Source organism: Aulonocara stuartgranti (assembly GCF_965226115.1).
Source record: "Aulonocara stuartgranti genome assembly, chromosome: 19".
In the NCBI taxonomy this organism is placed as follows: Eukaryota; Metazoa; Chordata; class Actinopteri; order Cichliformes; family Cichlidae; genus Aulonocara; species Aulonocara stuartgranti.
Genome location: NC_138955.1, coordinates 9,679,976 through 9,707,210, shown reverse-complemented (window position 1 = coordinate 9,707,210; position 27,235 = coordinate 9,679,976). Strand labels below are relative to the sequence as shown.

Here is a 27,235-nt window from a genome sequence, read left to right as displayed (position 1 = left end):
ACAAAATGTTCTGTAACTCCAAAAGTACACGGGCTGTCGACATCATTCTTTCACTGCAACAATCAGCATGTGTAACCGAGGACAAGGGATGAGTAAACGGGGCAAAGAAATAATTGATCATTTATTTATTACATAAGTTAAACATACAAATTCCCAGTCGTTTCCAGACAGGACTTACAACACATCCTGCCGATATCCCAGCTGCGCATGAGACTTACCACACAAACTGTGCGAAATAACACTACAACCCGTCACACCCCGCTTAGTGACACTGCAATCGTGGCACACACTGCAAACAATTCGGGTCTCAGCGCAGCTGGGAATCAGTGCTATGTATGGCCTGTGATCTGAGAGATAAAGGGAAGTGGCACAAACAATTAAAATAAAAAAAACAAAAGAGAGGTTAGTCCGCCCTTACAAAACTTACTCTCAATCAATAACCGCCTCTACGGCTGGACGGACTAACCAAAACAAAATTACAAATCAATCAAAAGAACAAAAAAAGGACAGCAGAGACAGCACAGCTGAAAAACAAACAACATTATCAATTAAAATATTACCCAATAAAATAGCAATTTTATAAAACCATTCAAAATCATGAAACTAAAACAAACACTCAATATACCTACAATATTGATCAGTTTCCCTGCGCGCAGTCGATCTAGGGCTTGATCAATTCTTCTATTAAAATTCGTGGTCACACTAAAAAAGTCCAATGACACATTAAAAAAAATAGGCACATGCAATAGCAAAAGATCCAAACAAAAAATGGCAAAAGTCTCTTACCGACAGTATACCCACTCGCACCTGAGTGAATTAATTGCCTCTGGTTTTTTCCACAGAAGAGCGCTGACTTCACCCCACACACCCACTACCTTTTCACAGCTCTTCAGCCAATCACCTGGCAGCGAGCAACAAACTGCCAGGTGACACTTGTTACACATGCTTTAATAAAAATAAAAAAAATCAAGGCGGTTTTCAGGTCTCTAAAGAAAAATATATCTAGAAGATATGACGAGTTGAAAACGCCTCTGTTACAGAATTTCAGCTGTCATTTTCACTCAAATCTCCATATACTTTGTATGTGGACATTTTTTTTAACTGTGTTGCTTCGAGGCCATTTGCGAGAAAACGGCAACTCCTACAATGATGACAGTGCCATTTTGTGAAAGGCAAGAAAAATACCTATGTTTTGATGTATAATTTGTGTTAATGAAGGCAAAATTGAGCGTTTGTTTGGACATGAAGAAAAGCGTGTTTGGCGGTCCATAGCAACCATAACAACCAATATTGATTGAGGGAAAAGTGATTTTCAGACAGCGGTAAAAGGCAGAGAGAACCCATCCAAGCAAGCATAGCAGGTGAATTTCAGAGCCAGGGATTTTTTTTATTCAGCACACTTCCCCAATTAATGGTCTGCATGGGATTCGAGCCACTGCCCTCTGAGGCAGTGGTATATTTAAAGTCCACACCGTGCACAGCCACACTTGCAGTAACGGAAATGTAACGGAGTTAGAAGTTAGCAGAGAGTTAGCTCGCTAGTTTCCATCTAAATATAATATACCAGGTTCTGACTGAGGGATTTCTAAAACAAATTAAAAGGCACAGCTCTGCTATCACTTCGGACATACATGAAGACAGGAAAGTAAGCAGCAGTGATGTTTGTAGGGTTACTGAAGTTTGGCTAGCTGGTATATAGTGATGTGCTATGTGACTAGCGAAACAGCTATGTTAGCATAACATTAACACCGTGATGAAGGGGAGCTTTGACGTAATGAGAAGCTTTGAAGTAAGGATAATGAAACTTTGAGAAAAAGACAGTACTGAGATAAAAGTAACATGAGATGTTATGAGGAAATAGGAGAGAAAAGAGACCAATGTGGGGCAGCACGGTGGTTAGCACTGTTGCCGCACAGCAAGAAGGTCCTGAGTTCAATTCCAACACCAGGCCAGGGTCTTTCTGTGTGGAGTTTGCATGTTCTCCCCGTGTTTGCGTGGGTTCTCTCCGGGTACTCCGGCTTCCTCCCACCGTCCAAAGACATGCAGCTTGTGGGGATAGGTTAATTGGATAACCCAAATTGTCACTAGGTATGAATGTGAGTGCGAATGGTTGTTTGTCCCTGTGTGTTAGCCTTGCGACAGACTGGCGACCTGTCCAGGGTGTACCCCGCCTCTCGCCCTATGACAGCTGGGATAGGCTCCAGCGCCCCCCGCGACCCTGAAAAGGATAAGCGGAAGTGAATGGATGGATGGATGGAAGAGACCAATGTGTGATTAAAGAATAAGAGAATATAAGAGTTATTGGTCAGTTTATGGTTCAATAAGTGTTTGGTCACAAAGTTGAAAAACGTCCTCCTTAGTAAAGACGTTTACTAAGATTTTACTCAGGTGGCGCTGCTGACATTTGTGGCCTCAGGAATAGCTATGATCAGAAGATCATTTTGAGATACACTTGTTTGTGAGTAAAAAGAGTAATTTCGGACGAGGAAGTCCGACAGAAAACACCTGGTGCGGTCAGGATGTTTAAGTGACACAGAATTTCAGAAAATCAAGTCAGAAATGGTTTTGTGGCTCTTGGTAAACTGATTTTGAAGGAAAATCAGTGTTTATTGTGCTGAAGTAACAGATCCAGTGCGGTCTGAAGGGAAGAATCAGCTGTACAATTCTGAGTGTGCAGCGTTGTTGATATTAACAGATCAGGCGTGGTCTGAGGAAAAGAAATAAATCGGTGAATGAAAGAATGAAAAAAGAAAAAAAAAAAAGAAAAAGAAAAGCTAAGAAACTGTAAAATGCTAAAACATGAATTATGAGATTTTGGCAATATATTTAGAACAACAATAGAGGCGCAATGTCTGTTACCAAAAGTATGAAGTAAGCTTACCAACCAAAGTGCTGTTTTAATCCAGATATTAAAAATGCAGAATTATATTTTCTTTATATTTTCCTCCATTACATAAAAAGTCAGTGGTATCATTAAAGTTTGTATAATGTATAATAGTATTAGTTCAAACTATTTTTCTTCTGACTTTGCGTCCCTCGTTGCTGAGAACATAGAAATGATTTCCATAGAGAGGAGGCTTTGCATCATCAGCTGATCCTCCAGAGAACTGAGAAGGTTTATAGTCCTGTGACTTCAACACTGCAGGACTCACATCTGTCAGTCAACACAGCAGAAAGCACAACCACCATGACTCTCATCACCATCCTCATCTGGACGCTGACCTGCTGCTGTTTTACAGGTTCATTCACTCAGCAACATTTCAAACATGATGTGCTGCTTTTTCTCTCATTGATTTCTGCTGATAAATGAATGATTTGTTTCTGTCTGCAGGATGCAGCGGTCAGGTGACTGTGACTCAACCTCCAGTAGTGACATTTACTCCTGGATCTACTGTCACCCTGACCTGTAGGACCAACCAAGCTGTTGGTGGCTGTGGTGCTGGTCAGTGTATGTTCTGGTATCAACAGAAATCTGGACAAACTCCAAAGCTCCTAATTCGACATGTAAGCATAAGTCATTCAGGAACACCATCTCGATTTAGTGGCAGTGGAAGCAGATCTGACTTCTCTATGACCATTAGTGGAGTTCAGGCTGAAGATGCAGCAGTTTACTACTGTAAGAGTGTGCATAGCGGGCCAGTGTTCACACAATGATTTGTAGTCATACAAAAACCTCCTTTAGTCAGACTGCAGAGACTCTGAGCTGTGACTGCAGCTGCTGAAGTAGGAGAGACTCTGACACAGACCAGTGAACACAGAGCAGACATTAACCTCACCAAGCACTAAATAAAGAAATTAATTTAAACACGTCATGTCTATTGAGGCATTTCGAAATAAGAATTTTAAAAACATCTGCTGTGATCAAGTCATTTTCTGTTAACATTACATTACTTGAATAATTACATTACATTCACATGAAGAGTTTTGCTGTTTGTATAAACAGGTGAAGCATAAACGTTTATATTTATATTCGTATTAAGCTACTTGGTAATGATAAAAAAACAATCTGTTTTAAGATTTTTATCATTGTATGTTGCCACCTGTATAATGAATAAAAAACACTGATTTTCTCTTGATCATTGTCAAAATAATGAATCTACAGTTGGGATTTTTTTTATTTCAACACATTTATATCTGAAAGACCAAAGATAATCTTATTCATCATTAAAAGCTGTATTTGCAGTAATAATCATACTATTACCATTTAACAACATCCATACCCACCAGCTAAGTTACATATCACCCTCTAAGTTGATGTTGCCAACTCTGTACAGCAGTGCTGTTTGTTCCAACCTTACAACTCATATTGCTAAGAGTAGCAGGTTGCTTATCTCACACTCAACTCCTGTCTTGATGGTTTATCATCACTGGGGGAGCAAAGAGCCCTGCTGGAGGTGAGAGCAGAGACAAATGAGGACTTTGTTAGTTCAGCTTAGAATAAACACTGAAAATTGATGTGAGGTTTGTCCACCTCTCTCCAAAACTTTCAAATTTCATTTGCATTTTTCTCATGTTTTTTTTTGTTACTTAAGTGCTTTTGTAGAAGAGCGGATTTGAAGGTATAAAATGTCTCTAATCTATTTCTGCTCATCTTTAAAATGCAGCATTGCTGAGTCACAGAGAGCTGCTTGGAGGAGGAGAGAGCAGAGACACATGAGGAGCCTGTTGTGTCAGTTTAGAGTAAAAACAGGAAACAAGTCAAACATTTGCCCATAACCACAGCAAGATTCATTAATAGTTCATTAATATTAAGATAGTTGTTCATGTTGCTGGAAGCCAGCAGGAGAAGTTTTTGACAAGTTGTGGTTCTCACAAAAATCACATGACTGACTATCATTACTGTCAACCTAATGTACGAAAGGAAAAATTCATGTGGTAGGTTAAAGGATCCTGAGGCTACATATGTTTAATTATTTTTATGTTATTCCAGCATCCTTTCTAAGTCTAATAGATAAAATGAACGATAATAAAATTAGATGAATAAATAAATAATTATTTTTATGTCTTACTACTCCTCAGATTTTAAGATTTTCTAATGGACTCACACAGAAAACCTCATTAGGATGATTTTTCCAATAACACTGTCATGTTGGATTTTCTGAGTTGCTGCAGATTATTACTGTCTGTGTTGGCATGATGGTGGAGTGTTCACACAGTAATTTATAGCTTTACAAAACACATCGTTCACTTTGACTGAAGGCTGCAGGTGCAGATTGTTAATGAAGAGACTGATGAGAATAATTGGTCCACTAAAGACAACCAGAGTCATCAAGCAGAAACACAATGAATGAAAGAAATTAAATCAAGTCATGGATTTTAGATGCAGCATTTACTTGAATTTAAATATTTATGTAACTTATGTAAGTTTTTGTTCATGAATAAATTTAACAAACCAGGTAAAAAAATGTTTTCCAAATATGCAACTATTTTTCTAAAGTTGCAAAACCTGCACTTTATACAAAGGAATTGAAGGGAAATGAAAAGTGACCTCACAGTTCTACTTATGAGCCTTATTAATGTTCATCAATTTTCTTTTGTGAGCTGAATAAAAACCTTATTGTCTGCAAAGATGTTTTAATTAACATGAATGTAACACAGTGTTAAAGTGAACGCAGTGAACTGTTGATTTATTTTGGTGTTAAGTTTTGCCAGACATCATCTATTAATATAGATTTATAAAAGTTCTGATACTTGAGACTAAATGTCTTGTTGCTGCAGTTATATTCTTGATAGATTTGTGTACATATAACCACTGATGAGTTTGGTTCCTCCACAAAAAGTCCACCACAGTGATTCAAAGTCATTAAGTGGCTGAACAAACACCTGCTGGACTCTGAACAAGCATCTAACCACTTTTTTCGAATAAAGCTAACATTTTACAACCTCTGTGTTGAAAAAAAAAGAGGTTACTACCCAATCATTTTCATTTCTTTTCAAAATGTTTCTATACTAATTCTTAATATTTATTTAATATTTCTTTATGTTATAAAAATGACTTTGAATCCTGATAAAAATGCAAAATCATGGGCTAAAAATGAAAACAAGAGAACTACGAATGTATTAATATTTGTTGACAGAAAAACAGAAACTGTATGTGTGCCAACCAAAGTGCCATTTTAATTCAGATGAAAAAAAAAAGGGATTTATTCATTCATTGTTCATTCAGGATCTTAAAAATGTGATAATAATAATGAAATAATACAAATGATGTAATAATAAGAATGATGTAATAATAATTAATGTAAATCTAAATAATATTGTCCTTCAGAGAAATCGTTTTGTAGTCCTGAAGATGGAGAAGTTTACTCCTGCAGAGCGACTGGGACTGTCTGTGGTCATGATGGTTGAACCTCCAACCACTTTCCCAGCTTAGCCTCAGAGTGCTGCTGCTACTGTAGCAGCCGCCCTTCTCCTCTGTACTCGTCAGGACTTGCATTGTCACATCTGGGGATCCCAGGCCCTGCTGGAGAGGAGAGCCTAGTCTGGATGCTGACCTGCTGCCTGTAATTATTAGCCTTTTTCAGGCTCTTCTCCACAGGACGCCTGTCTTTTTCAGGGACAATCTTCATCCACAAATTCATAAAGTCCTTGTGAAGGGTCAGTTTCTTGATGATTGTTCGCCCATGGTACCTGTGGAAGATTACAGTTGTCATTAATTTTCATTAATTGTGTAAACTCACAGAAAATAAATTTGATGCACTTCAAACCCATTTAAACCCATTTAAAAGTACCCACCTGGCTTCAGGTGCAGCATCCCCTGCCATTCTAGAGGCAGCAATTAGAAACCTTTCAGTGAAGCTTCCTGCTTTCAGGATGACGGCTGCTCCAAGTTTGTCAGTTGTGCAGGTGTTGAGCCGTGCTATTCCTCACTGCGACACAGCGATGGCTGAGCAAGGACAATATTAGACACACAACTCAGTGAACATGATCTCTCTTTCATGTCTTCTAATAAAATCACTACAGCTTCTTCTCTCCTCTTACGTCAGTCCTGTGTTAAACAGAGCGCTCAGAATCCGTCCATGGCTGCAATTTTCCACCATGGCATCAAGCGCCAGATTGACCTCCTGATGAAGAAAGTTGTTGTTGGTCTGTGCAAGCTTCAGCAATAGAGCTCGGCCTGTTGCTTCAACTTCTGGGTCCATTGTTTTCTGGAGCTGAATGTAGAGCTCATCGATGGCATGTATGGCTTCACAGGCTATTGCTGAGCGTTGGTTTTTCACCTAAAATGTGAGTGAAAATCATCAGTTGAGGCTGTAGTATGCACTTGAAGGGAAACTAGCTGCATGAAACACATATAAGAAACATAAAGTGTGCAATACCTCCTCAATGAGGACCAGACACACTTCATGCAGTTTAGTCTTCAGGATGTCCGAGTGGTGCTTTGCCAGAGACTGAATAGTTTGCAACCCCTGTCTTTTCTTAATCCTGTATTTACACAACACAACATTGAACACGACTTCAGGAACACCACAAATAACACAGCCACATTATGCAGCACTGTTTCTGTGCAGTATTTAATGTCTCCTTACTACGTTTCTTACCAGTCGTCTGAAGACAGCAGACTAAAGCTGTGGGACAGGCTCTCTACAGGTGTAGCTAGAGGCGGGAGTTTGACCCTGCCCTCTCTTGGATTATTCTGACTGCACTGACTGTCTGCTTTCTTGTCTGATAATCAACAAGGTTAGTAAAAAGAAACGGTACTTTCTTCTAATTCGAAGCATTGTACATGATGCAGTGATTAATTGTTCATTAAAATCTTTTTAAATAATCTCTTAATTTAAAGTTTGATTATTCAGCATCTTCTACAGTTACTGAGGAAAACCACTTACTGTCTATAGGGACGACTTTTGCACGGCGCAGCAACGTCCCAAGCCGAGGTCCTCGTTTTTGCAGTATGGGAACTGTTGGAGGTTTTGGAGTCAAAGGCTTTACTGCAGTAAATGTTTTGGTTGGTACTGTGTGTCCAGGTGAGGTTACAATCCCATCCTGGAAATGCTGCAGTTTTTCCAAAATAGGCCCAAATTTGTCTTTAACTGTCAAGACTCTTATTTCACGAATGACCTTCGTGTCTGTTTAGACAAAAAAATAACTAAATAACTACAAATTGACATCTTACTAAAAAAAACAACAACAATAAACATTTTTCTTCCTGATTTTTGTTTTTCTTCAAAAAAGCATATAAAATGAATGGACAGCAAGAATATGTGTAATTTAGCATTAAAATAGATAATCTACAGTCTCAAATTTTAAAATCTAAACTAACTGATTAACAGCAGGTGTAACCACTAAAGAAAAGCATCACCTTTGAACCGAATTTCTTATATACTGAAAATGAAATCTCTTCTCAGGAACCTTTTCTCGATTCAGTAGAAGTAGATCTGGTTCTCAGTCTTTAACCATCAGTGGGTTTCAGTCTGAAGATGTTGGAGATTGTTACTATTTGGGCTGTCGTTGTAGTCGGATGTTTAAACAGTGATTTATAGCAGTACAGGAACCTCCTTCAGTCTGATTAAAGGCTGCAGGTGCAGCGTGCTGGACTGTGATGAGAATAACTGATCCACTAACACAAGACTCATCAACCACAAACACACTGAATAAAACTAAAACTAAAGAAGTATACAACTGTGTTTATAGTGATTCAACCTTTATATTTATCATTGAATATGAGTAAAAGTTCATGAGCACGTTTTTTAAGTGTAATGTTTACATATTTGTTGGGGACTTGTAGTAAACTACAAGCACAATCAATCATCCATGAACTCAAAGCTGTTCTGTGGTTACTGACACTTTAATTTTTTTTAGTAGAAATCCATAAATCATTATTTGAAAAAAGTCATTTTCAAAATAAAAACAATAAAGAAATAAATCCACAAACACTTTGTTTGACAATTAAGGCTTGAAAATAACCTGAAATATCTTAATTGGAAAATACTAAAAAGATATGAATTAACATTTAAGAGAAATTTAAAAATATCCACATTTCTACATAAAATTAGATATTTGTAAAACTGAATGAGTTTCTAGGGAAGTTATCTGGCAGACTGTGAGATCAACTTTGTTTCATAAATAATGAAAATGATCAACAACGATCACTGGACTTGATCAAATATCTTTTCAAAATTTTATAAAATATTTTGCAAATGTCCAAAAAGTTGATTCTCTTGATCTGGACGTAGCGTTTTGTGGGAGAAATGTTTCGTCACTCATCCAAGTGCAAATGGTCGTAGTTGGGAAAAGAAAACATTTCTCCCCCAGTCAGACTGCAGAGACAACTGAGCTGTTACAGCAGGAACTGACTGCAGCTGCTGAAGAGGAAGAAAAACAGTTCAGTGAAGACAAAGCTGACACAAAGTCATGTTCTGCACACATTTTCTGAAAAGAAAAACAAAAGTTGGCTGTAGGAACGGCATTGGTCAGCTGGTGAGTTGTGCCAAATTTCCTCCACGCATGATGTCTGGGATTCAGGTTAAAGCGTTCTTTATTTCATCAGACCAGAGAATTTAGTTTCTCATTGTTCTGAGATTCCTTCAGGTGCATTTTTCTGGGGACTCACTATCATCGTGTTATTGGCCAGCTTCACATCTAAGGCCCTTCTACCCTGATGTCTGAAAGACTCATGGTGGTTTCAGTTCTTCAATATTTGGGAGAATGGAGGCCACTGTGCTCTTTGAGACGTTCAATGCTGCAGAAATTTTTCTGTACCCTTCCTCACAAAGAGACTGTAACATACAAAATGTGGAAAAAAGGTTTTGACCTCCTAGGTGAAGAACTGAACACAAAAGAAAGGTGTTCACAGTAAGTCAGTGCAAAGACAGTAAACAGAAGTGTGAACAAGGACAAAAAACCCACAATGAAAACATGACAAAACATACAAAGTATAAAATAACCACAAAAAGCCCACATTTATACAAAAATTGCAAAATGGCATAAAACTATATAAGGAAATGCAAATAACCAAACAAGCCAAATTATACAAACACACTATAAAGAAATACATCAAATGCAAAAGGCACAAAATAAGACACAGTCATACAAAACATGTTCAAACAGAAATTATTTTTTTAAAATTAAAATTGATCAGAAGGAAAAAAAATGTGCCCTGCATGGATGTGCAGTCTGCTTTTTGGATCCATGTATAAGAGTCAATTTCATGTGTGTTCTCTTATTTTGACATAAGAGGGCACTATTTGTACAGCAGCAATGTACAATATCCACCCAGACTTCATAGGTGCAGGTGTGTGCTCACTGACCCATGCATTAATTTGAATATCTGTCGTGCACCCTGAATGCAAAATAGTTTTCTATAGTTTCAGTATCATATAGAAATGTTTGTCCTTGTGTAAAATGACAATTTTTAATATTTTGCTGGGTGGACAGCTGTCTATACGTGTATAAGCCCGTCTCTCTGAGCTGCACAGCCAGCACAGAAATCTGTAATTACCTCAACTCAGTACTGACAAAATAAGTTAGTGTCTGTTTATTAGATCTTTGTTGTTTCAGCAGAATCAGATCCATACTTGAATTAACACTAACAATCAGTGGAGTTTAGGCTGAAGATCTAGATTACTACTGTGTTGAAACCGATGTGTGAGAACAAGCACATTGGTACAGTTAAAACTAATATCAAATTAAACTGGTTAGGGATTGATGTGCTGCAGCGATGATCTCTTGGAGGAGATTAGAGACAGCACTCCAGAATACTGATTTTTTGGGGGGATTAGATTAACCAGGGGTCCCCAATCCCAGTCCACGAGGGCTGGTGTCCCTGCAGGTTTTAGATCTCACCCTGGGTCAACACACCTGAATCACATGATTAGTTCATTACCAGGCCTCTGGAGAACTTCAAGACATGTTGAGGAGGGAATTTATCCATTTAAGCTATGATAGATCAAGGACATATCTTAAACCTGCAGGGACACCGGCCCTCGTGGACTGGGATTGGGGACCCCGCCATAGACAGAGACCTGACTTTAAAATTAAACATGCAGTAACATATACAACCTGCTAGATTAGTAGTTAGTATGTTAAAGAAAAACACGTTTTACCTCACAGTCTGAGGATTTGGTCTTTTTGAGCTTCAATAATTATTATCAGATGAGTTTACAATCAAACAGCTCTGTGAGGTTTAAGCAAAATGCCAACATCATCATGTTAATGCAATAATAATGCAGTTATTTTCAGGAATTCAAAAATCATCTGAAACTGAAGAGTGTGTTATAAAAAAATATAAAAAATTAAAATATGTTACTCATTCTTTCTCAGTAAAATTTGGGGTCATCAAAGTAACGGCAATACAGTCTGAGAAAAAAATAGCTGCGTGGAGGAAATTAGAGGACAAGTCAAGTTTTTTATTTATTTATTTTTTTCAGAGAAGATACAGTTCATCTGTACATGGTTCAAAATATCAAATACCTGAGTTATGGCTTTTACTATGGAGCATAAACCCCCTTTCTCAGGGCTTTAGAGAGCTGTACAGGACTAAACTATTTAGAGAATTGAGTAATGTTAGACCAGCTTGTTATTCATTCCTTTAAACCACTATTCATATATTTCTTTTTTTCAAAATAAAGTTCAGTTTGTCAGAATAATCAAAATCAATCAGTGTCTTTAGTGTCAGATGTATGACAGTAGGGGAACCATGCAGCTGTTAATGAGCAAATATAATGAAAAGTTGAACGATCCTCTCCTCACATGACCTCTGTGTTTTCTGTTTCATTGGGAGAGGTGGGTGGTTTCCTCCTACAGTGTGTTTTGCACACTTTCATGCATCACTGCTCCTCACAGTTTAAGTTCTGCTGTCACACATGCTCTCATGCACTTCCACTGAAAACTGAGTCAGGATGGTGTTTCCAATGTTGGTTCTTTTGTTAGGCTTTCTGAGTCAGGGTGAGAGATTAAAAAAAAAAACTAATAATAATATTTCAGGAGAATGTTGTTTGGTGAAATTTACTCAGCTTGTTTTATGAGTACATTCATTCTGAAGTTTTTGGTGAATAAAAATACATTTTAAAATGTTTTTCCTTTCATTTCAGAGTCATTTGCCAATAATTTTCTGACTCAGACTGATGAAGTCAAGTCTGTCAGTCTTGGTGGGACTGTGACCATCAGCGCCAAAGGAAGTTCAAATATTGGTGCTGATCTCAGTTGGTACCTTCAGAAACCTGGACAGCCTCCCAAACTCCTTATATACAAAGCATCAAGTCTCTCCTCAGGAACTCAGTCTCGATTCAGTGGCAGCAGATCTGGTTCTCAGTACACTTTAACCATCAGTGGGTTTCAGTCTGAAGATGCTGGAGATTATTACTGTCTGGGCTACCATGGTAGTGGAGTGTTCACACAGTGATTTAGAGCTGTACAAAAACCTCCTTCAGTCTGGCTGAAGGCTGCAGGTGCAGAGTGACAGACTGCAATAACTGATCAACTCGACACCACAAAAGCAAAAACACAAAGAATCTAAACAAAACTGAAGAAATACACAGCTTTGTTTATTAAAAGAAATACTTAAATATATCTCAATGAACAAAACATCATGTGCAGGTCTGTTAGGTGCCCCGATAGAAACTAATATGTATAAAGAAATATTTCTGTATTTTTATATTTACATACATAAATGTATAAATGTAAATGTATAAATATCTAAGAGAAATATGGAGGTTTGATCAAGTATTTCTATGCAAAGTAATGGAAAAACAATAACACAAAAGTGATTTTTCACAAGCTGCGATGTTATTTTGTGATATAGACTTGTTTTCTCTTTCTCACAGCATGGTTTTAAAGCACAATATAATATAAATAGCTGATGAATTCTGCATTTAGATTAATAGAGTCAAACGTCTGCAGAAATATCGCAACAGAGGAGACATGTAGCTTCATCAAAGTATAAAAAGCTTCACAGGCATGAAATATTGTTAATATATAATAATATAACTTAAATTTGTTGATGATTTTTAGTCATTTTCATAATTTTATTTGGACTATTACCAATTGAAAGACAAAAGATTGTCAAATGAAATAAAGCTATATCAGCAAAAAGAAAAAAGAAAAACACAGAAACTAAAATGTTTCTAAAACATGAATTATGAGATTTTGGCAATATACTTTGGACAGCAATAGAGGTGTAATGTGTGTTACCAATAGTGTGAAGTAAGCTTACTAACCAAAGTGCTGTTTTGATCCAGATATTAAAAATGCTGAATTATTTTTCTGTATATTTTACTCTATTCCATAAGACGTCAGTGGTATCATTCAAGTTTTATGTATAATAGTATTAATCCAAACAATTTTTCTTCTGACTTTGCGTCCCTTCTTGCCTTCAGTGTTTTGAGAGCAGAGAAATCATTTCCATAGACAGGAGGCTTTGCATCATCAGCTGATCCTCCAGAGAACTGAGAAGGTTTATAGTCCTGTGAGTTCAACACTGCAGGACTCACATCTGTCAGTCAACACAGCAGAAAGCACAACCACCATGACTCTCATCACCATCCTCATCTGGACGCTGACCTGCTGCTGTTTTACAGGTTCATTCACTCAGCAACATTTCAAACATGATGTGCTGCTTTTTCTCTCATTGATTTCTGCTGATAAATGAATGATTTGTTTCTGTCTGCAGGATGCAGCGGTCAGGTGACTGTGACTCAACCTCCAGTACTGACATCTACTCCTGGAAACACTGTCACTCTGACCTGTAGGACCAGCCAAGCTGTTGGTGGCTGTAGTTACGGCCAGTGTATGTTCTGGTATCAACAGAAATCTGGGCAAATTACAAAGCTCCTAATTCGACATGTAAGCATAAGACATTCAGGAACACCAACTCGATTTAGTGGCAGTGGAAGCAGCTCTGACTTCTCTATGACCATCAGTGGAGTTCAGGCTGAAGATGCAGCAGTTTACTACTGTAAGAGTGTGCATAACGGGCCAGTGTTCACACAGTAATTTGTAGTCGTACAAAAACCTCCCTCAGTCAGACTGCAGAGACACTGAGCTGTTACAGCAGGAACTGACTGCAGCTGTTGAAGAGGAAGAAACTGTGACACAGACCAGTGAACACAGATAGATTTGTTTTGGGGTGATTTTAGAAAGGAATTAAAAAAAATCCACAAAGTTACTTTGTCATTGCATTTCCAACTATTTACATGAAGAGTTGGCAAATTATACAAACAGATCAGATTTCTCTTTATATTTATATTCCCATTAAGCTTCTTGATGATTATAAAGCAAAATGATCTGATTTTTCAATACTGTATGAACTCACGTGTATAAACAAAACAAAACAAAAGAAAAACAAGAACAATTTCCTCAACAGTCAAACTATTGACTCTCCACAACACGTTGGTTGAAACCATACGATTTCTACTGATTTATATCAAAGACCAAAAACATTATTAGCAATAATAATCACATGAATAAAAAAAACTGGTGGCTTCATTTACAGTGCATAAGGAAAGTACCCACAGTACTTGTTTTGTATTGTGCCACATTACAGCCTTATTCCAAAATTGAATTAAGTCTTCGATGTCAAAATTCTACACAAAACACTCCATTATAACAAAATGACAAAATGTATACTTGTAATTCTTACTAATTTATTATAAAAAAAGAAACGGCCTTTACCATGACACTCAAAATTTAGGTCAGGTGCATCACGTTTCAAAAGATAATCTGGTAGATGTTTCTACAACTTGGAGTGTGTGGAGGCAGATTTCTTTTCTCATGTATTAATCACATATTTAATCATATCACATTAGTTATAGTAATATCACTTTCTGACTTTACTGTAGTAAGAACACTCCTGTCACCAGTTTGCATGCATGTGGAATGTTAACACAGTGAGACCATTGTAATGGGAAATGTTAAACAGATAGTGGGACTCCTCCTTATCAGGGATGTAAATCTTTAGGTGACGGCCAAGCAGAAAACCAGGTCATAATTCTCTCTGTGAGGGAGGGGGTATAGCCCCCCCCATGAGAGGGGCCAACATGAGTTTGTGGAATATTCTTTTCTGTGTCTCTGTATGTAAGATGTAAGGGCGGTGGCTACAATTCAGAGATTATCCTAGTGTTTCACTGGGATGCTCTCTCCAAATTGCAATGTGTTTATTAAACCCACTTCACATCAAGCTCACTGGGTGTGTTGCAGGTTGTTGTTAAATTTTCCATAACAAGTGCAACTGTGGTAAATTTAGTTGATTGGACATGATTTGGGTGTTGCAGCATAGGCTGTGAATACTTGTTATATATTTTTTTCAGTTTTAAACAAAAGCTTTTTTTCCTCCACATTGTCATTAAATACATAGAAGGAGCAGTCAGGGAATGGACCACAGGAGGGAAACACAGCTGGGGCAAATTAGACCTGACGAGACAAGGAAACGTAAACTGAACACACTAAGATAACAACAGACCTTCAAAGTAAAACAGGAAACACATGACAGTCACGCAAAAACAAAACACTGACAACACCGAAACGTAACACATCATAGCTAAAACAACTAAATTTGGAACAGCAGGCTTCCTGACCAAGAACCTGATAGAGCTTTGTCAGAGGCTATGGAGAGAGAACCACCTTCTACGGCACTCCACCAATCAGGCAAGTACAGCAGAGCGGTCAGATGACTGGTGTGAAGGTTCATCTTCCAACAGGACAATGACCCTAAGAACACAGCCAAGATAACAGGAGTCGCTTCGGAACCACTCTATGAAGCTCCTTGAGTATCCCAGCCAGAGCCATACTTGAACCTGACTGAATATGTCTGAAGGGATCTGAAAATGGTTGTGCACTGACAGTAGTGATCCAAATTCACTGAACTTGAGGGGAAGAATTTGAGAAACTTTAAAAAAATACTACATCATTACAGAAAAAAAGTAGTGAGCAAAGGCTGTGAATATTTATACATATCATATTTGCCTTTTTTATTTCATTTTTTAATGCAATTTAATGCAGCCTTTTCTCTCTTCATCATTATGGGGTATTGCTTAGGATTTTAAGGTGAAAATGACAAAAATATGGAACTGAAGCACTGAATACTTTCCAGATGCACTCTGACTCTCCAAGTTGTTGTTGTCAACAGTATAGTAGTGTTGTACCCTGCACACTGGCTCATGTAGAGAGACGGGACTTCCTGTGTTCATTTTGGATGCCCCTGCAACTACCCTCACAGCATAGCTTTTTAATAAGTTTTATTAAAAGGGATTCACTCAAAGAAAGAGTTAGACCACTGTTTCAACCAAACCAAAAACAACCACAACCTAAAATATCCTGGGAAAAGAAAACAAGATACTTAACCAAGTTTCTGGTTTACTTCTGCTGCCAGCACAGACCAGATACTCAGTAGGCGCTCAACACCCAAAGCTGGCCCACTCGCTGAGTCAGCAGTGCTTCACTGGCTTCTATAGTTCTGGGTAGCTGATTGCTGAATGAATACAGTAGTGCACTGGTTCCTCAGGAGAAATGGGTGGCAGCTGAGCTCCTGGAAGAGACTGGGCACACCCACACAACACACAAACTGCTAGAGCTGTAACAAGGAGAAATGGGTAAAAAGCTGGACAGCCTTTCACTCGAGAGTAATAAAGTCCAACCACACGAAGATTTAAAGTACAGCGATATTAAGATAAAACCCATTATTCCAGCATTCTGTCTGAATTTATGTGTGACAAAGAGGAGAAAAAACATTTTTTCACATCAGGACTTTGGACAGTATGTTTTGCCATGTTGCTGCTTATTTTACCATTAGGAAGAAGACAAAAGACAAAAGTGAAACTGTATCAAGGAGAAAAAACACAAAAATAATATGACAGCTCAATCACATGAACATTCATAATACCTACCCTTTCTACTTTACAAGAACAGATGTGTGTTTGCCTCCTTAAATGTGTTTTGCATGATTTTTATGCCTCATTGCTTCTCAGAGTTTAAGTTCTTCTGTCACTGAGTGTCTGAACTGTTCATTCACTCACACTGAAAAGTACAGCAAAATGATGTTTTCTATAACTCAGATTGTGATGTTGGATTTTCTGACTCAGGGCGTGAGACTTCAAATGTGAAAATTATATTGTTAGAACAATAAAATTGTCATGTTTTAACCTCATATAGCTCTATATTTCTTTTGCCAAAGCTGTTCTAGATGATGAAGAATTTTGTTTAAGACTGAGTTTAGTGTTTTCCCATGTGATCAGTCTGAACCTGCTCATTGTGTGCCACCACCTGTTTGTAGAACAACCAAGCTAGTTAACGAAGAGACTTAGCTTCCCTTTAAAAAAACACCTGCAGAAACAGCTGCTCCAGTTGTTTTTGTGAGTTTTTTCCAAAGACTGTGGTGCTTCTCCTTGTTAAAAAAACAGGTACGGGTTTGATAAAGCATTTATATTTGATAAAGTATTGTGAAAAGGACCAAAGAAAAGTGATTTTTCTTAAGCTGTGATTTTATTTTGTGATTTAGACTTTTTTTTTACAGCACGGTTTTAAAGAACAACATGGATAATAATAGCTGCTCAAATTAGCATGCACATCAATAGAGAGTCAAATGTTTGCAGAGATATTGCAAGAACAGAAACATGTAGCTTCATCAAACTATAAAACACATCATATGCAGACAGGAAATGTTGCTGAAGCTCTACTATGAGCAGTGGTCAGGGTCCAGGGTTTGAGTGACGGGGCTCTGTCCACTCAGACTGGCCTCACAGCTCACTGAGCCCGCCTTCCTCCACTGGTCTGCGGAGAGGCTCAGGGTGCTGCTCCAGCTGTAGCGGCCGTCTGTCCCCAAGACCTCCAGGCTGGTTGACACCCCTGAGGATGTGCTGGTGCTCCCCACCTTCCAGCCCAAATTCCAGTTTGAGGGGAATCCCCCGGTTGCCAAACACACCACAGTGGCACTACTCTGTTTGTCTTCGTCTTTGGAGGGAGGGAGGACTGTGAGGGTGGGCCTCATCACACCCGCTGGAGGAGAAAAGGTTGAAGATAACCGAGAAAAGAGATACAAATGTACAAACATCTGAATAAATATATAGTCAGTGATTATTGATCAAATCTTTTTTTTATCATGTAGTTAATAACTTGAACCTGTGATTATTTTCATATTTGAAACTGACAAAGCTAAAGCACTCATGAGAATACAGTTAAAACTTCACATCTGTTTCTTTCACTTCCTTTAAACTTAATTTCAAATTGATCAGCCATGAATAAAAACTTGATGTAAGTATACTTAGTAAAAAAAATTTAAGTCGACAAAACATAATTCAATATTTGTTTTTACTTTAAATAAGTAAAAATACATTTTAATTTAAAGTGAGCTAAAACTTCACTATCACAGATTTTAATATTTTAACCGGATAATATTTAAAGAAGCAAAAAACAACCAAAAGAACATTAAAAATTGTTTTCTGTAAATTCAGTTCTTTAAAAGACTGAATGAATATTGATTGAAGAAAAGTTTATTATAAAATTATGACATTGAGTTAATAATAATCATTGAATTTGATCAAAGTTCTGTTTAATATATTTTAAAAAAATGCTTAATAAATACTACATTTTATAAAAATGACAAATTTCTGGTACTTACAGCCAACGATGAGTTTGGTTCCTCCGCCAAATGTGTACCACAGTGATACAAACTCATTAAGTGGCCGTACAAAAACCTCCTGCACTCTGAACAAACCTCTAACCACTGAAAATTAACCTTTTTGTCATGTAAAACATCACAGTACAACTGATTACATGTAGAAAATGATTTAACTAAAGTGACTTAAAATAATTTAATGAATTCAAATCATAATTATCTTAATTGTATTTTTACTAAGAACTGAAAGACAAAACTTAATTTTCACATAAACCTATAGCTATTTTAAAAACAAACAAACACACACACACACAAAACTGCTTAAAACAGCAAACAGAAAAACACTTTAAAAATCATGAATTCAGAAATTATGACAATATAATTTAAAAAAAGCTATACAGGTATATTGTATTTGTTGAAACCAAAATCAAAAAGTAAACATACAAACCAGAGTGCCATTTTAATCCAGGTGGTAAAAATACGTAAATCTTTCCAATATATTTTCCTCTATTACATAAAATTATTAATGGTATTAATTCAAACAATTTTTCTTCTGATTCTGTGCCCCACATTGCCCTCAGTGTGTTGAGAGCAGAGAAATGATTTCCATAGAGAGCAGGCTTTGCATCATCAGCTGATCCTCCAGAGAACTGAGAAGGTTTATAGTCCTGTGAGTTCAACACTGCAGGACTCACATCTGTCAGTCAACACAGCAGAAAGCACAACCGCCATGACTCTCATCACCATCCTCATCTGGACGCTGACCTGCTGCTGTTTTACAGGTTCATTCACTCAGCAACATTTCAAACATGATGTGCTGCTTTTTCTCTCATTGATTTCTGCTGATAAATGAATGATTTGTTTTTGTCTGCAGGAGGCAGCGGTCAGGTGACTGTGACTCAACCTCCAGCAGTGACATTTACTCCTTCAAACACTGTCACTCTGACCTGTAGGACCAGCCAAGCTGTTTACAGACGGTCTGATGGTGATGAGTGTATGTTCTGGTATCAACAGAAATCTGGACAGACTCCAAAGCTCCTAATAAGATACGCGAAAAAGCTTGAGTCAGGAACACCATCTCGATTTAGTGGCAGTGGAAGCAGCTCTGACTTCTCTATGACCATCAGTGGAGTTCAGGCTGAAGATGCAGCAGTTTATTATTGTCAGAGTTACCACAGCGGTGGGGTGTTCACACAGTGATTTGTAGTCGTACAAAAACCTCCCTCAGTCAGACTGCAGAGACACTGAGCTGTTACAGCACGAACTGACTGCAGCTGTTGAAGAGGAAGAAACTCTGACACAGACCACTGAACACAGTAACCTCACCAACTCACAGTTTTGTTTCTTTTTTACATTTCCCTAATAATCACATTGCATTAAGACTTTGTTTGTTTTTTTATTTTTTTTAAGCTTTATATTCCCAATATCTTCCCATGAAGGCCATGAAGATCATTAAAGCTTGATCGAAGCTTTAACTTGTTGTTGTCAACACTTTTTAGCAGTGATCTCTCTCACACAAAGTTTTCTTCAAAAATCATATTGATCAGAGCAGCAGGCGTGTTCCTTTTCCCAGTGTGAGTTCATGCCCAGCCTCTCTGATCTTTGCATTACCACAGATCTACTTTCAACCAATTCTCTTGGCTTTGCGTCGGAGTGCTGTTGTATCAGTAGTTCTGTCAGTACAAAACCTGAAGTACCAAAAGGACAACCTGTGGTTATCGCAATAAGCTCATGTTTACTATCGTGGGTGTCAGTCTGTCATATGTAAGGAATCATGATCTCATCATCAGATCATGATGAGATTGGACTTAATAACCTTTCCTGCACTGGACACCAGGTTCCTTCTTTGGTTTTTGGGTTATGTCATGTGGATAAAACATGTGCATGTGACAAAAAGAAAAAAGAAGTTTAATAGATCATAACAAGTTTAGGTAGTATGTTTTGCCAGCACACCAAAGCCATGTTCCTGTTTTTTTTTCTTAAAAAAAATTTTGATTTTCAGCAGATGAAAACACTATGTCACTGTACTGTTTTGGCCTCCGGCGCTGTCGGCCTCCGGGTCGGCCCCCCGAACTTGTCCGGTTGGGCCTTTTTGGACACTGCATGCATCTTGGGTCCTTCTTCCAACTCCACACGGCTCGCCTCGGCAGCCGTGACACTTTCCCTGTCATTGGTTATAGCTGGCAGGCAGGCAGGCAGGCAGGCAGGCATACATACATACGCCCAAAAAGCGGCCTGGCAGATGACCGACGATGTGGAGGTGGTAGTAGGGAACCTGAAGGCTGCGTTGCCCCCGCAGCACCAGGCGAGGCGGAGGCTGGACCAGACGAGGCGACACCAAAGCTGAACCAGGCGAAGCTGATGAGGACGCTGAAGCTGGACCGGACGCTGATGAGGGCGCTGAAGCTGGCCCGGACGCTGATGAGGGCGCTGAAGCTGGCCCGGATGCTGATGAGGCTGCAGCTGGCCCGGATGCTGATGAGGCTGCAGCTGGCCCGGATGCCGATGAGGCTGCAGCTGGCCCGGATGCTGATGAGGCTGCAGCTGGCGAGGCTGATGAGGCAGCAGCTGGCGAGGATGATGAGGCTGCAGCTGGCGAGGATGATGAGGCTGCAGCTGGCGACTGGACAGGCTCCTCGGGCCCTCCAGCTGACGAGGCAGGAAGCTGGCTAGGTTCTCCTGAACCTCCAGCTGACAAGTCTTGGGGCTGGACGGGCTCCTCGGGCCCCCCAGCGAAAAGTCTCAGAACCAGTGGGCACTGGAGCCCCTGGCACACACAGGACAGAACCAGCAGGTGTGGGGACCTCTGGCAGGGACAGAACAGAACCAGCAGGCGCGGGGACCTCTGGCAGGGACAGAACAGAACCAGCAGGCGCAGTGGCCCCTGGCAAACACATAGCAGGCTGCAGCTGCCCAGAGCATTGACTCTTCTCAGGCAGTGACAGCCGGGTGCAGTCCTCAGCTGGGTTCCTAGCCTCCAGGGGTCCAGAGTGGGCTGAGGGCTGAAACTCAGCCTCTGGGGAGGCCCTGGAGTGTGTCACAGTCTCTGAACTGGCCAGCTTTTTAGGAATGATTACATTATCATTAGGTTTGTCTCTCTGCTTAGAACAAACAGATGAAACAGTTCCTTTCAGATTGATTTGACTGAGCTTGTTGTACCGGAGTAGCAAGTGACACAGGATGCAGGGCTAGTGGCTGCTGAACAGGAGGCTGAACTGAGGGTGACTGAAACAATGGTTGGGATGATGACGGTGGTGGAACTGGAGACTGAGCTGGAGGCCGGGCGGCTACCTGAGCTTGAGGCCGGGCGGCTACCTGAGCTTGAGGCCGGGCGGCTACCTGAGCTTGAGGCCGGGCGGCTACCTGAGCTTGAGGTTGCAGTTCAAAAGAATAAACAGTCCTGGTATTATCAGAGCTGGTGTTAATTGTCTCTGGGATATATGCCACAGTTTTAGCAGACCCTGGGTTAGCTGACATGGGTTTAACAGGTTCAGAAGAAACAGAAGAACAACAGCCCTTTGCTTTCACTGAAGTCTTAAAAATGCCAACCTGGGAGAGATCAGTTACCACGAAGGTAGGTAAGCTTTGCGAATCAGCTCCCACTGACACACCCCGAACAACCCCAGAAGAAAAAGTCTCAAAGTTCAAATCGGAGCTGTTATCCTTTTTACTCACCACAGTCGGCCGCTCTGATATCCCAGGGTCCGACTGTGGCGAGGGGCGTCGACGGCTTGAGTGCCGTTTCCCATTTGAAGGCTGGACCGACGGGCCGGGCAGAACACTCTCCGTCGGGTCAGGGAGGGAAGCATGAGTTGCAGGGTGGGTGGTAGCAAGGGGGAGAAGATGAAGCTCGTTCAGAACAAAATTCTGTGTGAGCGGGTGAAGTGAGCTGAGCAACCAGGGGAGACCAGAAACTAAGAGCTGTAGCCGAACAGCTATGCCTTGGCGGAATTCTCTCGCCTCATGCTCCAGCCATAAGTTAATGAATTTGTCTACCGAGTAAATAATGTCCTCCCGGAGCTCCTCGGGCGGGTTGACTGCTGCTGGGTCCATAGTGGCCGGTTCGTACTGTCACGGCTGCCGAGGCGAGCCGTGTGGAGTTGGAAGAAGGACCCAAGATGCAGGCAGTGGATGAAATGCTAGTGAGGTTTATTAACAAAGGTGTAGTGGCAAACAAGCAGTGGGGCATGACAAATAACTGAAGACACCTAAACTGGGAGAACTAAAAATAACAGACCTGGGAGCATACGACAAAGGGATGAGACGCAGACAAGGAACAGGACACCGTAGGACACAGGGTAACGCAGACTGACACGAAGTAACACAGACAAACCAGCAACAGGCAGGAGAACTCACAGGGCTTAAATACACACACCAGTAATCAGGGGATGAGAGACAGGAGGGCAACACGGCTGGGAGGAATCAGAGCTGACGGGACAGGGGAAACGTAACTGAACACACTCACATCAGACAGAGACCTTCACAATAAAACAGGAAACTAACAGACAGAGAACCAGACAGGACATTGAACTTGACAGGCGGACTCATAAGTAGACACAATAACACCATGGACAGACAGAAGGAACACAGAGAAGTGGGAGCAGGCAGGCAAAGAACAGAAACCTAACAAATGGCAAAATCACAACAGAATACATACTCGGAATGAACAAAAGCATAAGGAAACACAAAACACTGAGTCCTCAGACTCAGGACCATGACAGAAAGCGAATAACACTGATTATCTCTTCTTCTTATCTTACCTCACAATTTGTTGTGTATGTGGCTGTATAGCCACAGACCAGTCAGGGTGCCCACCACTATAAGCGCCAACAATGGGCATCCGAATGTGGTCTGAGAAATCACATGTTCTTTTAAATAACATGTGTGTGCATTGCTTAACTGGAGAACACCAGGCACCAGGATGCACTATAGGAGGAAGTGTGATCTGTTTGGGAAACCTTGGGTCCTGGCATCCATGTGGATTCTACTTTGGCACTTACCACCTACCTGAGCATTGTTGCAGGCTTTTCGTAGAAATGATATTCCCTATTCGCTGTGGCCTCTTTCAGCAGGATAATGTGTTCTCCTGCAAAGCAAAAGTGGTTCAGAAATGGTTTGAGGAGCACAACAATGAGTTTGCAGTGTTGACTTTGTCTCCAAATTCTCCAGATTTCAATCCCATCAAAACATGTGTGAGATGCGCTGGACAAACAAGTCTGATCCATGGATGTCCCACCTTACAACTTACAGGAATTGAATGATACAGCAGGACACTTTCAGAGCTCGAATGGAGTCCATGTCTCAACTGTTCAGGGCTGTTTCACCAGCAAAAAATGGGACCAACCAATATCAGGCAAGTTTTTTTCCTGATTGATGTAGTCCTGCTGAAGACAATTCCAGGTCTATATTAAAGGGCAGGAAGAATAAGTCTGAGTTACAGCAGGATGATTATGTTAGTTTAAACGAATCAACACCCCCAAGAATCCTTGAGGGGGGCGGTGTGGCAGCAATTTTCCACACCAGCTTATTAACCAACCACAGACCAAGACAGAGTTTTAATTCAATTCAATTCAATTCAGTTCAATTTTATTTATATAGCACCAAATCACAACAAAAGTCGCCTCAAGGCGCTTCATAGATACAGAGAAAAACCCAACAATCATATGACCCCCTATGAGCAAGCACTTTGGCGACAGTGGGAAGGAAAAACTCCCTTTTAACAGGAAGAAACCTCCGGCAGAACCAGGCTCAGGGAGGGGCGGGGCCATCTGCTGCGACCGGTTGGGGTGAGAGAAGGAAAACAGGATAAAAGACATGCTGTGGAAGAGAGACAGAGATTAATAACAGATATGATTCAATGCAGAGAGGTCTATTAATACATAGTGAGTGAGAAAGGTGACTGGAAAGGAAAAACTCAATGCATCATGGGAATCCCCCAGCAGCCTACATCTATTGCAGCATAACTAAGGGAGGATTCAAGGTCACCTGGTCCAGCCCTAACTATATGCTTTAGCAAAAAGGAAAGTTTTAAGCCTAATCTTAAAAGTAGAGATAGTGTCTGTCTCCCGAATCCAAACTGGAAGCTGGTTCCACAGAAGAGGGGCCTGATGATTTCAAAGCCTGATGCTTAAACATGTTCACCCGGGCTGGAAAACCCCCCAAAAACAGTCTTATTTGTTCACATCTATCATCCACCTGGGCCTTACACAGAGTTTCTGTCTGATTTCTCAGACTTTTTATCTGATTTAGTGCTCAGCTCAGATAAAATAATTATTGTCGGTGATTTTAACATCCATGTAGAAGCTAAAAATGACAGCCTCAACAAGACATTTAATCTGTCATTAGACTCAATTGGCTTCTCTCAAAATGTAAAAGAACCCACCCACCACTTTAATCACACTCTAGATCTAGTTTTAACATGTGGCATAGAAACTGAACATTTAACAGTGTTTCCTGAAAACCTTATCTTTTCTAATCCTTTTCTAAGTACAATATTTGATTACACAGCAGTGGAGAGTAGACTTTATCCCAGTAGATGTCTTTCTGAAAGTGCTGTAACTAAATTTAAGGATATAATTCACTCACTGTTATCATCTTCAATGCCCTGTACCAACACTGAGCAGAGCAGCTATCTGAACACTGCTCCAACAGAGGTCGATCATCTTGTTAATAATTTTGCCTCCTCACTAAGTATGACACTGGTTACTGTAGCTCATGAGAAAAAGAGATCCTCAAATTAAAAGTACTTGACTCTATGGTATAACTCTCAAACACACACCTTAAAGCAGATAACTTGTAAACTGGAGACGAAATGGCGTATAACAAAGAAGATCATCATCATCAGGCTGACAAAAAGTCAGAGCGCTGTTGACTCAACCGTTCCTTTAACGTTAACTAGTAATGACTTCAAGAACTTCTTCACAAATAAAATTTGAACCATTAGAGAAAAAAATACTCATAATCGTCTCACAGATGTAACATTATCTACAGCTACTTTCAGTACCATTAATATTCATATAGAGTCTTTTTCTGCAGTTGGTCTTTCTGAGTTAACTTCAGTAACTGCTTCCTCAAACCATCAACGTGTCTTTTAGACCCCATTCCTACAAGACTGCGCAAAGAAGTCCTGCCATTAATTAATGCTTCAATCTTAAACATGATCAACCTGTCTCTAGTAATCGGCTATGTACCACAGGCCTTCAAGCTGGCAGTAGTTAAACACTTACTTAAAAAGCCTTCTCTTGACCCAGCCGTCTTTGCTAATTAGTCTTAGCTTTCTTTCATCTCAAAAATCCTTGAAAGAGTAGTTGTCAAACAGCTAACAGATCATCTGCAGAGGAATGACTTATTTGAAGAGTTTCAGTCATGTTTCAGAGCTCATCACAGCACAGAAACAGAATCTGCTTATAGCCTCCAGTGTTAGAGAGTAATGGAATACATGTACCGGCATCACATATTTAATACAAAATCTGAGTAAATGTATTTTGTTACAGTTACCATTTAAATAGGTGTCCCTCACGCCAACCGGTTGCGGCAGATGGCTATGGCGGGTTTTTTTGTGCCTCTGTTCTGAGCGCACATAAAGAAAACTTGCAAGTGCAAATGTTGCATTTTGAGGAGAAAATGATTTTGAGCGAAGAAAAGTTTAATTTGAGCGAACAAAATTCATTGTTGTGTGCAAGAAATGTATTTCAGTGTTTGCTATTATCCATATACACACATAATAACAGCCCCTCTCTTGCTCAGATCTCTGCTGTGTCCTCACAGACATCTGCAGACCTAAAAGCTAAACAACCTGAAACATGGAAACATAGCTGGAGAGACTCTGGGGAAGAGGAACAGGATGACCAACAGGCATGATACACAGAATGATACGCAGACACTCCCACGAAGAACAGAGGTAACCACGCACTAAATATACACACAAGGTAACAAGAAAATGGCAGACAGGAGGGAGACACAGCTGAACCTAATTAGACAAGACAACAGTGAAGCAAAACCCAAAACACTGAACACTGGACGTGCGTGTTTTAACCCTTGTATGGTGTTCGGGTCTGTGAGACCCGTGTTCAGTTTTTTTCAAAAGAAAAATTAAACAATTAATTATTTTTTCACGTGTAAATGTGTTGTGTCTTTCCACTCACTCCACTTGATTATAACTGATTTATTTATAACATTTTATATAAAAGAAAAACGAGAAGCACATTAATTCATAAATGTGATCTAACAAAGGTAAAGGGAAAAAATTAACCATGTTTGCTGTTCATATGTCTTGTAATTGGGATGAAGTAAACATCTGTTGAGTAATTTAACATAAAATTGTTTGATAGTGTTAATTTGGAAAGCCAAAACTCTAGCGGGTCCACCAGACCCATGAACACTGGCTGAGTAACAAAAATACGAACACCACACAAGGGTTAAAAGAGGTAAAAGAGGAAATACAAGACAGAAAGTCACAATTCCCAGAATAAAACTTAAAACAAAAACAGAAAACACTGAGTCGCAGTGTAACTGCTGAAGCTCTACTCTGAGCAGTGGTCAGGGTCAAGTGATGTTTCCAGTAACTCAGGTTATAATGTTTGGCTTTCTGAGTCAGGATGAGAGTTGTTTTATTTGTTTGTTTTTAATTCTGTTTGTGCTGTTCATGTTTCGCTGATTTAACCTGATACATTTTCTGTTTTTTCCTCA

The 27,235-nt window shown here is 39.7% G+C and overlaps 4 long non-coding RNA genes across 7 annotated transcripts; 2 read left to right on the top strand and 2 right to left on the bottom strand.

Annotated features, from left to right (window-relative positions):
- Window positions 1-110: 110 nt before the first annotated feature.
- LOC309695768 lies at window positions 111-930 on the bottom strand. The gene is made up of 2 exons (XR_014273232.1): window positions 787-930; window positions 111-702 (listed from the first exon to the last, which is right to left on the bottom strand). It is a non-coding gene; the product is annotated as an uncharacterized lncRNA (long non-coding RNA).
- Window positions 931-1,110: 180 nt separating this feature from the next.
- LOC309695979 lies at window positions 1,111-4,066 on the top strand. 4 transcript variants are annotated; one of them, XR_014273280.1, is made up of 3 exons: window positions 1,111-1,361; window positions 3,055-3,239; window positions 3,332-4,066. It is a non-coding gene; the product is annotated as an uncharacterized lncRNA (long non-coding RNA). The 4 variants fall into 4 exon arrangements; XR_014273281.1 differs by lacking the exon at window positions 1,111-1,361 and adding an exon at window positions 1,387-1,645; XR_014273282.1 differs by lacking the exon at window positions 1,111-1,361 and adding an exon at window positions 1,387-1,645 and having other exon boundaries at window positions 3,048-3,239.
- A 13,330-nt stretch (window positions 4,067-17,396) lies between these two features.
- LOC309695010 lies at window positions 17,397-19,176 on the bottom strand. Its single transcript, XR_014273014.1, has 2 exons — window positions 18,551-19,176; window positions 17,397-17,928 (listed from the first exon to the last, which is right to left on the bottom strand). It is a non-coding gene; the product is annotated as an uncharacterized lncRNA (long non-coding RNA).
- A 73-nt stretch (window positions 19,177-19,249) lies between these two features.
- Window positions 19,250-19,724, top strand: LOC309695011. The gene is made up of 2 exons (XR_014273015.1): window positions 19,250-19,329; window positions 19,422-19,724. It is a non-coding gene; the product is annotated as an uncharacterized lncRNA (long non-coding RNA).
- The last annotated feature ends 7,511 nt before the right edge of the window (window positions 19,725-27,235 follow it).